This window comes from Anarhichas minor, unplaced genomic scaffold (assembly GCF_050575085.1).
Source record: "Anarhichas minor isolate MPS153535 unplaced genomic scaffold, ASM5057508v1 ptg000136l, whole genome shotgun sequence".
Classification (NCBI taxonomy): domain Eukaryota; kingdom Metazoa; phylum Chordata; class Actinopteri; order Perciformes; family Anarhichadidae; genus Anarhichas; species Anarhichas minor.
The window spans coordinates 21045828-21053504 of NW_027466582.1; the positions used below are offsets into that span (position 1 = coordinate 21045828).

General features: G+C 46.7%; 1 long non-coding RNA gene across 1 annotated transcript; it reads right to left on the bottom strand.

The window, feature by feature from the left end:
- Nucleotides 1-2340: 2340 nt before the first annotated feature.
- On the bottom strand, nucleotides 2341-3007 carry LOC142941673 (uncharacterized). Its single transcript, XR_012951520.1, has 3 exons — nucleotides 2994-3007; nucleotides 2546-2643; nucleotides 2341-2447 (listed from the first exon to the last, which is right to left on the bottom strand). It is a non-coding gene; the product is annotated as an uncharacterized LOC142941673 (long non-coding RNA).
- Nucleotides 3008-7677: the final 4670 nt, after the last annotated feature.

Consider the following 7677-nt stretch of genomic DNA (forward strand, 5'->3'; position numbering starts at 1 on the left):
CGAGGCAGCCATTTTCCAAAGCCTGTGTATGAATCCCTCACAAAGGGCTTGGGTTCACCTCCTTTGGTGTTTTATGTGCCGTGATTTTTCTTCCTCCGCAACACTTGCTGACTTCACAGCTCTTAATTGAAGAGAATACAAAGACAGAAAGGAACTAGGAAGCTGTTACTTTATCCCAGAAAAAGATTGTGTTCTTCTGTACTTTTTTTTTTTTCTTACTCTCTATGAATACATTACTGAGACGGCCTATTGAAAGAGTAATTGACCACTTTAATCGTTCCTCCTGTCGATATACAGTATACCGGCCATGAAGAAGGCTCTTCCTAACGTGACTTACATACAAAGATAGCGGAACAAAACACAGTATTGCTCCGTGCAAAAATGCATTCTAGACTCCAGTTATAAATGTATAGTTATAGTTGTTCACCTGCACCTCACTGCAGCGCTGCACCTGAAAACTGAGCTGCACGTTAATGCTGACGTAGTTGTACGCCAGCTAGCAGGTGCTGACACGTCAAAGAATACGCCCAACATGTCAAACTAAAGATCTGATTGGTTGAAGACTATGACAATCAACAATATCGTCCCCATTCACTTAAACTGCACATGGATTCACTTGTGAGTCTGCAGGCCTCGGGCCTCTGTTCTTACCTAGAGACACAGAGGTGAGATCTGATTGGATAAAAGCTCTACTTAAAAAAAGCTGCAGTGGAAGCAGAGCAACTGAGGAAGACAGTAGCTGTGCAATGAAAACATAAGATAATGGGGAAAATATTTTTTATAAATTATAATACATGTAGTGTATTTAAGAAAAATGATTAAATTATAAAATAGCTATAACTTTATGATTCTGTTTAGGCCAGCAGAGAAGGCCTTGCAGGCCCTGACGGCCCACCACTGGTGTTCATTTGTCTATGGTGTCGTTATTATGATATGGTTAATATTGTTCCCTCTGATGTGAATAATATTTGAATGGTGCTCTTCAGTGTGCGGTGGAATACGTGTTTTAGCGCCGCAGTGTTCCTGGATTGATTTGTCATGCTTTGTTGTCATATAAATATATGTGACTGGTTCTTGTGAGTTTGTTCTTGTCATTGTGTTAATTACGTTGATTTTGACTATATGCATTGTCTGTTAATGACGAAGCATCCCGTCATGCGCGGGGTTAGGGTCGGGACATTTGATTCTCTGTTTGGGCTGTTTTCTTCAACTAAGCAGGAACTATGGTCTGGAGAAATGAGGATTGTGTGGCGATTGCTTTAGCCTGTTTGAATCAGCAGGGAACAGCTCAACGCTGCGGGGAGAGTTTGTAGCGTGTGTGCTGCTGTTGTTTTCCTGCTAAGCTAGTTTAGCGTGCCTCCCAGAGTACAATGTTTTGTTTCCGGGGTCAGAGTGTCTCTTACGTGATGGGTTGCCAGTTTGAGCGAAGTCCACCGAAAACATTATATTTCCCACAAATTAAGCTTCTTCATTTTCCAAATGTACTAGTATTATTCAAACGTATTGTTCTGTTCGTAAGCCTCGTACCGAACGGTTTAATACGAATACGTGTATTGTTACACCCCTAATAACCTGTAGCTGTGGCGTCATAATGAGGTGGTTCAACTGTAGTAGGACAGGACTGAAGGCCCAGGTATAAAATGCACGGCCCGCCACTGAGTACCAGTGATGCACATTGGTAATCTGGAAAATGAGAGTAGGAGTGTGAATGTGAGCAATATATGTACTCTGAAACGTAACAACGGATAGTTGCGAAGGGAGCAGCTGGATCCAGAGACTGGCGAAAGGCAGGGATAGTGCAAGGTAAGGTTTGGAAAGTTCCATTATAAAGGGCGTGGGGGAGTTAAAGAGGTCTGGAAGGTTCCATTGTAAAGGGCGTGAGGTTAATTGAATGTGTCGAAAGATTAGGGGAAAGGTGTCACCTTGAGAAGTTACTAATTTGAGGAAGGATTTGTTTTATTTATTCAGTGTTTGTGTGACGGTTCAGGGTTTGCCGTGTGGGTTTAGGATTGGAGCAGAGACTCAGGCGCAGACTTAGACACAGGACACGATGAGAGGTAAAATGCAAGGCTCTTTACTGGGCACTTAAGCATACACAAAAACAACTCCAACCGGGAGCGGAAAAAATCCAAACTGGAGTATGAAGCAAAGTCACAAAAGGGGCTTGGTCACAAAAAGGCAATCACAAACCGTGGGGCACAGAGGGTCAACACGAGAGATGACCACAGGAGAGCGAAGAGTCCACGGGGAGGAAAAACGACAAATGATAATCCGGCAACTGGAACAGGACAAGCAGGGGAGTATAAGTATGTGAGGGGTTGTGACAAAGACCCTCTCCATTGCAGGCATTTGTGGACTGTTCAAGACAATGAGAGACTCACACACTGAGTTGAATGTTTATTGTACAGTTCTGATATGGTCTCAGGAGTGATTATTGAAGGTCGGGCCTGTCGACACAAACATGTTATTAGTTTCGTTATTTGTAACTTAAATGATTGAATATATTAATGGTGCTGTCAAATAACATGCATGTTCAAGCACTTACCTCTGCTGTGTCTCCTCTCCAGGGTGTTCGTCTTAAAAGAGTCCCCAGGGTACAAGACCACCATTTTATAGTTCCGGGAAGGTACCATGTGGGAATTACTAGAGGGGTTTTAGGAAAATTGAATCCTCTGTTTGGGCCAGATATGATCTCTCTGGCGAAGTTTTACCATAATAGAGATCATATAGAGAATTGACCTTTAGAACATTAGGCATCTATTTTAATGTGTTGTTGTAGATTAGGGGATTGTGGGGTAGAGTGAGGGGCAGAGTCGCCTATCTTGCAATAATGTGGAGGTCCTCGTTAGTTTCAGACTATATAAGGCTGCCATAATTACATCGAGTCTGTCGCTGCCAGGACCACATGCTGCCCGTGGTCCCTGAAGAGTTATGCCATGTATTTGTTTTGTTTTTTCGTCGGTGAAATAAACACCTGGTTGGGTTACACGTACTCTCTGTGTCCGTCCTCCTGCTTCCGAAGTCTGGCCACTGCGTGCCAGCCTAACAAGTGGTGTCAGAAGTGGGATTTGCATCGCAGTGGGAAGTTGGAATGACTAGAGGTACAAAGAAGAATGACCAGCAGGAACAGCCTGATGAAGGTGCATGTGCATCAGCTGACCAGGAGGCCGTGGCAGCCAGCAACCAAGCAGGCAAGATGGAGGAATTGTCAAATCTGATAAAAAATCTCACCCGGTCTCAAGCAGCCAGAGACGAGCAGATGGAAAAAGACTATTCCCGTCAAGAACAAAGATGGAAGAGCATGCAGCATCAATTTCAGCAGATACAGATGCAGGTGCAGGAAATGAAGAAAGATGACAAACGTGAGCGGGTGGAGCTGGACGAGGAGCTGGACGAGGAGCAATCTCTGAGCGGAGTGGATGATCCAGATGAGGGAACAGGTCAGACGAACAATGCAAGACTTCGGCGGAAACCACCAGTCCGCAGAGAACCGAAGCTGCTCCCACTGTCATCAGATGATGACATTGAACACTTTTTGACGACATTTGAAAGAATGGCACAAGTCTGTCGATGGCCAAAAGATGAGTGGGCTGTTCGCCTGGTCCCTTTGCTGACAGGGAAGGCAAGGAGTGCCTATGTGTGCATGGACATTGCAGACGCTGAAGATTATGATCAAGTTAAAGCAGCAATATTGGCAAAATATGAAATCACAGCAGATACGTACCGCCGAAGGTTTCGGGCTATGAACATTGTTCAAGGAGAGACCCCACGTGAGCTGTATGTTCGCCTTAAAGACTTGTTTTCGAAATGGGTCAAACCAGAAAAGTCAACGGTGAAAGAGATATCGGAGATGTTGATTCTTGAACAGTTCCTGGGGATGGTGCACCCGGACCTTGAGGTGTGGATCCGTGAGCATGACCCTCGTACAGCAGAAGAAGCAGCTCAGCTGGCTGAAGTATTCACAGCAGCCAGAAGAGGGGCCAGACACACCACCTTTGGCAGAGACACCAATTTTGCCCAGAGAAGCAAGTCCAGTGGGGGTGAGCGGGGCTCTGGTCAGGCGCCAAGTAGAGTTTTTCCCAGCGGTAGGCAGTTTCCATCTAGTAACACCAGCAAGTCAGACCCTGATAAAAACACTCCTTTCAGAGCTTCTAAACGGGATGTGCGATGTTACCTGTGTAATGGGGTAGGACATACTCAGTACTCTTGTCCACGTGCAACCCACGCAAAACCCTCTCTCTTTTGTTCAGTCCCTAGGCCAACGACACAACAGGTAGTTAAGGAGACAGTCCGTACTGCACCAGTTCTGGTGAATGGTCAAAGAGAGATAGCTCTTTTAGACACAGGGGGGTTTCAGACAGTGGTACTATCCAGCCTGGTGCCAAGGGACAAGTGGAGTGACGATACGACCTGCATTAGTTGTATTCATGGGGATGAGCATGGGTATCCTACTGCTGAGGTATATCTGACAGTGGGCGGGCAGACCTTTCTTTTGCCAGTAGCTTTGGCTCCTAAGTTACCATATGCTGTCATTGTTGGCAATGATGTCCCCACCCTCTATGATCTTGTGCAGCAGGCAGACAAGGGCAAGCCTATCACACTCAACCCAGTAACTATGAAGGTTCAGAGCACAGAGCAAGAATGCAGGGAAGCCCCATTGGTAGAAGCTACTGTGGTTCCAGTTACAGGGACATCTAAAGCTTGTGTTATGGTGACCACAAGGGCTCAGAGTTCAAAGGAAGTCCTCAAGGAGTTGCCATTCTTTGGGGTAGAGTGGGAGACAAGTGAAGTGAGGCCTTCTAAGACTAAAGCAGAAAGGAGGAGAGAGAAATGGAAGGGCACAGCTAAAGTGACAGAAGAGATTTCTAAACCAAGTTATCCGTTAGATTTAGACCTTCCACTAGATGTAGGTGCACTACAGAAGGAAGACCCTACTTTAAAACTTTGGTTTGACAAGGTGACAGAGGTTGAGGGGATCAAGCAGGGTCGCCCAAACTGTCTAGAGGAAGTTATTCATGTAGTGAAAAGGGGGATTCTCTATCAGTGCAACAGGGATGTTGAGGCTTTAGCATTACCACAGCAGTTTAGACAAAGGGTGATGGATCTTGGGCACACAGTACCATGGGCAGGACATATGGCCTTTCAAAAAACTTTGCGTAGGATTGCCAGTCGTTTTGTGTGGCCAGGTATGTATAGTCAGGTTTTGCAGTGCTGTAGTTCTTGTGAGACGTGTCAGCTGACTTCAAAGAGTAGGGGTGCATGGGCCCAGCTACAGCCATTGCCAATTATTGAGACACCTTTTGAAAGAATAGGCATGGATATAGTGGGACCATTAGAGAGGAGTTCTTCTGGTAACAGGTACATCTTGGTAATCTGTGATTATGCAACCCGCTATCCGGAAGCTTTCCCCCTAAAGTCTGTAAAAGCCAGACATGTTGCTAATTGCCTTTTACAGCTGTTCTCCAGGGTAGGCATACCTAGAGAGGTCCTGACAGACTGTGGGACTAATTTTATGTCTAGGTTGCTACAACAGGTCTATCAGCTGTTAGGAGTAAAAAGAATTAAGACCACCCCTTATCACCCCCAGACGGATGGGCTCGTTGAAAGATACAATCAGACACTGAAAAACATGCTGCGCAAGTTTGTGTCCCGCACAGGAACTGATTGGGACCAATGGCTGCCTTATCTGCTCTTTGCCTACCGGGAGGTGCCACAGGCTTCAACCGGCTTCTCACCATTTGAACTGTTGTATGGACGCCAGGTGAGAGGGCCACTGGACCTTCTGAAAGACTACTGGGAAAGTCCTACATCAAAGGGAGAGAATGTGGTGGCATACGTGGTCAAGATGAGAGAAAGGTTGGCCGAGATGTCAGCACTGGCCCAGGAGAACATGAGGACGGCTCAACAGAACCAAAAGAAGTGGCATGACCAAAAAGCAAGAGAGAAGGTTTTTGAACCAGGGGGAAAGGTACTGTTACTGCTTCCTACTTCTGACAGCAAGCTTTTGACCAAGTGGCATGGACCTTATGAAGTCACAAGACGGATTGGGAAGGTCACCTATGAAATCTATATGCCGGAGAGAGTAAAGAAACATCAGAAATTTCACGTAAACTTGTTAAAAGAGTTCCAGGTTTGCCAGGAGCCAACGCACCATCAGCTGTTCGTTCGTGCAGTCCATGATGAGGAGGTGACTGAAAAGTTCTTTCCTGCCAGCACAGTGGAGTCCAGTCCAGTGGATCTGTCACATCTGTCCATCTCCGAGCAGGCAGATGCGATACCTCTTCTGGACCCAAAGCTCTTCAGTGAGACACCGGGCTTCACCACTCTGGTACAGCACAAGATTCGACTAAAGAAGGATGCTCCAGGGCGGCAAAGGAGCTACAGGATTCCTGAGCGGTTGGTGCTTGAGTTACAGAAAGAAATCAAGTTGATGTTGGAGCTGGGTATAATTGAGGTATCCAGCAGTGAATGGTGCAGCCCAGTAGTGTTGGTACCCAAAAAAGATGGCTCACTGAGGTTTTGCATTGACTTCCGTTACCTGAACTCTGTGTCTCACTTTGATCCCTACCCCATGCCCAGAATTGATGACCTGGTGGAGAGAGTTGGCAGAGCAAAGTACATCACTACCCTGGACCTCAGTAAAGGCTACTGGCAGGTTGCGTTAGCACCGGAAGCTCGTGAGTTGACAGCCTTTAGGACTCCATTTGGTATGTATCACTTTAAGGTGATGCCATTTGGCCTCCATGGAGCACCAGCTACTTTTCAGAGACTAATGAACCATGTTTTGAGAGATGTGTCAGAGTTTTCAGCTGCCTACTTGGATGACGTGGTCATTTTCAGCCAGTCGTGGGAGGAACACGTCACATCTGCAACAAGTCCTGCAATGTATTAAAGCTGCAGGGTTAGCCATTAATCCGAAGAAATGTGCAGTAGCCCAGAAAGAGGTTGAGTACTTGGGTTATGTTATTGGCTTGGGCGAGATAAAGCCTCAAGTGGGGAAGGTGGATGCCATTCAGGCCTTCCCTGTTCCTACCACCAAGAAGAAGGTGAAGAGTTTCATGGGCCTGGTGGGGTGGTACAGGAAGTTCATTCCCCACTTTGCAGAGCGTTCACTGGTTATTAACAACCTAACAAGAGCCTCAGCATCCAACAAAGTGCAGTGGACCAAGGAGTGTGATCAAGCTTTCATGGAGCTGAAAAGCTCCATCTGCTCCCAGTCCGTGCTGCACAGTCCTGACTTTGACAAGCCATTCACCCTGCAAACAGACGCCTCAGGAGTGGGCCTTGGTGGGGTGCTTTTGCAGGAAGTGGACGGAGATATGAAGCCAGTTGTGTTCCTCAGTCGCAAGCTTAAGGACAGAGAGACAAGGTATTCTACGGTGGAGAAGGAGTGTCTGGCAATGAAGTGGGCCATTGACACACTCCGATACTACCTCCTTGGACGACACTTCCATCTGGAGACCGATCATCGTGCCCTCCAGTGGTTGCATCGGATGAAGGATGCCAATATGCGCATTGCGGGGTGGTATCTGGCTCTGCAACCATATAACTTTACAGTCCGCTACAGATCCGGGAAAACGAATACGGTGGCTGACTGTTTGTCTCGAGTACATGAAGTTTGAGGTACCATGTCCTCGCAGGAGAGGGGGAAGGAAATGTGACAAAGACCCTCTCCAT